Here is a 6,451-nt window from a genome sequence, read left to right on the forward strand (position 1 = left end):
ACACACACACACACACACACACACACACACAAAACCTTGCAGCACGTAAGGAATAGAGGGTTAGAGTGAAGATCTGACCCCTGACTCCTGGACAGCCTTTATCAATGTCTGCACTGTTGTGCAATGCCATTTTTATCTCTGTAAGGTGTTAGTCACCTGTGAAGAGTGAAAAAGACCAGCTTACAGTTGGAGAGCCTGAAAATGAACTGATCTATGCTAGAAGACTACAACATCCCTTGTGACCTGAGGTCTTTAAGAAAAGATAACATAGACTGACCCTCTTCAGGTTTAGAGACAAACTACCTATGTTGGACTTATTGCCTGTAATGACCCTTGACAGTGATGTGGATGGCTGTGCCTCCCTAATGGCTCAAAGTTGGAGTGGAAACTGACTGGTTTGACCCTCAAAATCAAGAGAAGGCAGAAGGAGGTGTTTCAAAATTACATTTTCTCTTTAAAGACCTCAAACTTCTTCTATGCCTCTTGACCCCAAATAATAGTTAAAAGTGCAAGCTGAGGATGTAAGTCAGAGGAAGTGTCTGCTGACCACAGCAAACACAAGAAGACGAAAGTCCCTCCTCTCCCTATCCTACCCCTTGCTCCCTCTCTTGCCCCTTCTACTTTCATCATTCTCTAACTCCTCCTATGAGGAAGAGACATTTGTGCACAATGCCAAGGCGACTTGCTGTAATAGTGATAACTCTGAGCCTGTGGGACTGACCTGAGGTTTTGAGCTAACCGGAGATTCCAAGCATTCACTGACAGTTCTGGTTCTCTTATCTTTTCTTCTTTCTGATAAATATGTTTTATTTGGTGTATATCCACTGCACTTAACGATGGACTTCAAGGATACACTTTTGTCAGGCATGCCACGGTCTTTGACCTAAGGCCTAAGGCCTTTTCAGAGTTCTTATGTGTCTCTCTAACTTTGAGACTGATATTGTGATAGCTTTTTATCTTTCATCCATAATCTCTCTTTCTGCCTTTCTCTTTCCTACACAAAAAGATGTCCACAGTATCTAAGCCACAATTGCAAATATATTCATTATGGCAAGCACATTGACTCACACCTGTTGCCCTAGATGGAGGTGAGGATATCAAGAGATCACAACTAGGGGTCCAAGATGGCGGCAACCAGCTCATACCATATCTGAGGGGCACAGGATCCAAAACTCAGAAATTGGTGAGTGGGGGGGGGCAGTTGAAGCCAGAACCTCGACACTGAGGCTTCCTGGGCAAGAAGGAACCCATGAGCTGAGACAGCTTGAATCCAGGTCTCCCATGGACATCTCCATGGGAGATGGGTCTCCCTGCTTGGTAGAGGCAGCAGTGATTGTCCCAAGTACAAGCCTCCATGCTCAGTGACTGAGACTGCAGAGGCATCATCAGTACAGGCCTCCCAGGTCTTCAGCTACAGCAGGCTAGCCCTAGCAGGAGCCTCCATGCTGAGTTACTGCGACAGCAGTGGCATCTGTCCTAAGTATAGGACTCCCTCAAACTGCCCAGCTGCCAAACAATGGGCACTACTGAGCTGATGGATCTCTTACACTCACAATTGCCCCGTGGGCCCAAATCTGAGAGTAAAGAACAGGGGGAACCCCTGTGCTTTCCGATTAGGCCTGCCAGTGAGAGAGTGCTCCTTCAAGTGAATGTGTGCAGAGCCCCAGATCCAAGGTCCCTCTACTCTAGCAGCCAGATATTGGATCCTTCCAACCCACACCCCCATGTGGGAAACATAAGGATCCTTGGGACAGCATTCTCAACATTGAAGCCCCTGTTCTGTGGGTCTATCATTGGAGTCCAGGCAAATGATTCCTGGAGCCCAGACAGATCTGAACACCAGGAGGACAGTACAACAGGCCTGTAGACCACTGAAGCATTCAAGGCACCTGTGCATTCACACTGAGCCCATAAACAACTTCAGTACCTCATCCTATGTTTAAGCTCCACCCTTCCAGGCATCTACATGCTCTAGCACCCTGTCCTTCAAGGTACACTTCCACACACATGCACATGCTTGTGCACATGTGCCTGCAGCCATCCTCCCTTAGCTACACTTGAAACACAAACATCCACTCTCATCTTCCTGAAGAATACTCCAGACATCAGAGACAGACAGACCCATTCTGAAGTACAGACTCCAGGAACAAACAAGGAAGGTTACAGATAAGCAGATGGCTAGCGGTCCGCATAAGAACACATTCAGCAAAAATCAGGACATCATGGCTTCACCAGCAACCCCAAAAAATTAATGGATAATTTAATTCATAGGAAACACAGGAAAATGATCTCAAATCTATGCTTATCCAGTTATTAGAGGCACATAAAGAGGAAACAAACAAAGCTCTCAAAGAAATACAGGCAAATACAACAAAACAAATAGGGGCCCAAGTAGAGGCATGTAGAGAGGAAATAAAAAAATACAGACCATCATGGAAAGCCAGGAATCCACATTCAAACAGGTGAAGAAAATGGTGCAAGACATGAAAACAGAATTTGAATCAATAAAGAAAACACAAACAAAGAAAACCCTGTAGCTGGAGAACTTAGAAAAAAGATCAGGAACTGCAAAGGTAATCATCACCAACAGAATACAAGAGATGGAAGAGAGAATTTCAGGCCCTGAAGATACAATGGAAGAAACTGATACATCTCTCAAAGAAAAAGTAAAATCAGAAAAGTTTCAAACATAAAACATGAATGCCATGAAAAGAGAAAATCTAAGAATAATAGGAATAGATGGAAAAGAAGCTCCAAGTTCCAGAAAATATTTTCAAGAAAATTTTCCCAACTTAAAGAAAGAGATGTCCATTAACATACAAGAGACCTTAGAGCATCAAATAGACTAGAACAGACAAGAAATACCTCATCACATAATAGTCAAAACACTAAATCTACAGAAGAAAGGAAAGATATTAAAAGCAGCAAAGGAAAAAGGCCAAGAATATATAAAATTAGACATATCAGAATCACACCAGACTTCTCAACAGAAACTATGAAAGCCTGAAGTGCCTGGGCAGATGTCATACAAAGTCTAGGAGATCAGATCACAAATGCCAAACCAGACTACTATAACCAGCAAAGTTTTCAATCAACATAGATGGAGAAAACAAAATATTCCATGAAAAACTCAACTTAAACAATGTCTACAGAACAACACAACCCTATAGAATATACTAGAAATAAAACTCCAATCCAACAAAATCAACTACACCCAAGAAAACATAGGATATAGATAACTTCACAACAAAAAATTAAAAGAAAATAAGCATTGAAACACAGTGACACCACCAACTCCACAGCAAAAGGAACAAACATTCATTGGTCACTATTATCTATCAACATCAACAGACTCAACTCTCCAATAAAAAGACACAGACCAACAGAATGGTTGGTTGCAGAAACAGGATCCAACATTCTGCTGCATCCAAGAAACACACCTCTACAACAAAGATAAACACTACTTCAGAGTAAAGGGCTGGGAAAAATGTTTTTTAAGCAAACGAACCCAGAAAATAAGCTGGGGTAGCGATCCTAATATCTAATAAAATACTTTCAACAAAATTAATCAAAAAAGATGAAGAGGGGTACTTCATTCTCATCAAAGAAAAAAAAATCCATCAGGAGGACAGCACAATCCTGAAAATCTATGCCCCAAATACAAAAGCATCTGCATTCCCAAATAAAACATTTTTAAAGCTGAAATCACAGCTGATTAGTGGGAGGCTTCAACACTCCACTCTCATCAGAGGACAGATCTAGACAGAAGCTAAACAGGGAAATAATGGCACTTACAGAGGTCCTAAATCAAATGGATTTAATAGATGTCTACAGAACATTTCACCCAAACTCGAAAGAGTATACCTTTTTTTTCAGCACCTCACAGAACCTTCTCAAAAATTGACCATATAGTCAGGCTATAAAGCAAACCTCAACAGGTAGAAGAAGATCAAAATAATCCCTTGAATCCTATCAGAACACCATGGTCTAAAACTAGACCCTAATGGCAACATAAATAACAAAGAGCCTACATACACATAGAAACTAAACATCTCTCTGCTCAATGACAGTTTGGTCCAAGAAGAAATAAAAAAACAGATTAGAGATTTCCTAAAATTCAATGACAATGAAGGCATAACTTACTGAAACTTACAGGTCACAATGAAAGCAGTGCTAAGAGGAGAGTTCATAGCACTAAGTGCCTCCAGAAAGAAGTTTGAGACATCTAATACAAGCAACTTAATGGCATATCTAAAAGCACTAGGAAAAAAAGAAGTAGACACACCCAAGAGGAGTAGATGATTATAAATAATCAAACTCAGAGCTGAAAACAGTGAATTAGAAACAAATAAAATTATTCAAAGAATCGATGAGACCAAGAGCTAGTTCTTTGATAAAAGCAACAAGATAGAAAAACCCTTAACCAAACTAACTAAAAGGCATAGAGAAACTATATCAGCAAAATCAGGAATGAAAAGAGGGACATAACAAAAGACATTGAAGAAATACAAACAATCATTAGGTCTTACTACAAAAGCCTATAACCACAAAATTTGAAAATCTAAATGAAATGGGGAATTTCCCTAATATATTCCATTTACAAAAATTAAATCAAGATCAAGTAAATAAATTAAATAGCCCTATATCCTCCAAGGAAATAAAAGCAGTCATCAATATTCTCCCTTCCAAAAAAAAGCCGAGGGCCAGATGGTTTCAGCACAGAATTCTACCAGACCTTCAACGAAGAGCTAACTCCAATTCTCTTCAAACTATTCCACAAAATAGAACCAGAAGAAATATTACCAAACTCATTCTATGAAGCCACAGTAACCTTGATACTAAACCACACAAAGAACCAACAAAAAAAAAGAGAACTTCAGACCTATCTCTCTTATAGAAACACTAATACAAAAATACTCAATAAAATATTTGCAAACCAACCTCCGGAAGTATGCAGGGAATCAAAAAAAAAAGGGGGGGGGAGCTAATACGACCTGGAGAGGACAAGAGTTCCACAAGTACCAAATATATCTGGGCACAGGGGTCTTTTATGAGACAGTTTCTCCAAACAAGGACCATGTATGGATATAACCTAGAACCCCTACTCAGATGTAGCCCTTGGTAGTTCAGTATCCAAGTGGGTACCCTAATAAGGTTAAAGACTCTACCCCACAGGATACCAAAGCAGATGCTGGGAATCATAGCCAAACTTCGAGAAGAGTCCTGGGAATCTTAGGAAAGAAGGGGAAGATAGAAAGACCTGGAGGGGACAGGAGCTCCACAAGGAGAGGAACAGAACCAAAAAAAATCTTTGCAAAGGGGTCTTTTCTGAGACTGATAATCCAACCAAGGACCATTCGTGGAGATAACCTAGAACCCCTGCATAGATGTAGTCCATGGCAGCTCAGTCACCAAGTGGGTTTCCCTAGTAAGGAGAACAGGGACCTCTCTGACATGAACTTGCTGGCTCTTTAATCACCTCCCTCTGAGGGGGAAGTAGCCTTATCAGGCCACAGAGAAAAACAATGCAGCCAGTCCTGATGAGACCTGATAGGTTAGAGTCAGAGGGAAGAGGAGGAGGACCTCCACTGTCAGTGTACTTGGGGATGGGCATGGGAGAAGAGGGATGGGTGGTATCGAGAGGGGATGAAGAAGGGGGCCACAGCTGGAATACAAAGAGAATAAACTGTAATTAATAAATAAATAAATTTTAAAAAAGAGTTCACAACTATCTTCAGTTACATAGCAAGCTCAAAGCTATACTACATGAAAATCTATCTCAATGTACCTCACCCATTTAAAAAAGAAAAGTAAGAAAGGAAAAGAAAAATCCATCCACTGACTCTGAGTCTCTATATATCTTTGGTTATGTATCCCTGAGAATTAAAGATATTCTCTGTCTAACCACTCAAAATCAGACATACGCTTAATAGCCTATCACAGTTATGTTGTTTTTGTTTTAGCCCATTTACTAATAATCTTTTCCTCAGTATTCATCTCCCTCAACTTTGATACTGCACTTGATACTACAGATAACTCAATACTTGAAACTTTCTCATGACGTAAGTTCGTGACACCCCTCAATAATTCATCTCACAATTCACCAACCATTGCTTCCTTATCCTGTTTTCTCCTCTTTTATCCTACAGTTGCAGACATTCCTTTCTACACACTTCCCCTTCGCAGTCTGATCCATTTGCAGAAATCCAATAACCAGTTTGTTGACAAGTCCACTATCTTTATCTGATGCTCATAGCTCTTGAAAAGTCAGCTGTTTATTAGATGTTCCCCCTGAGTATCCCATTAGGACCTCAAATTCAACATGTCTCTAAATGAATTCTTCATTATCCTTTCCTTATCTATTTCTCCTCTCTCTTCTATAAAACCACAACACTCATTAATCATTCCAGATCGAAACCTTGACATCATCTGAGTCACAATTGATTTATTT

This window comes from Psammomys obesus, unplaced genomic scaffold (assembly GCF_907164565.1).
Source record: "Psammomys obesus unplaced genomic scaffold, mPsaObe1.curated_primary_1811, whole genome shotgun sequence".
Classification (NCBI taxonomy): domain Eukaryota; kingdom Metazoa; phylum Chordata; class Mammalia; order Rodentia; family Muridae; genus Psammomys; species Psammomys obesus.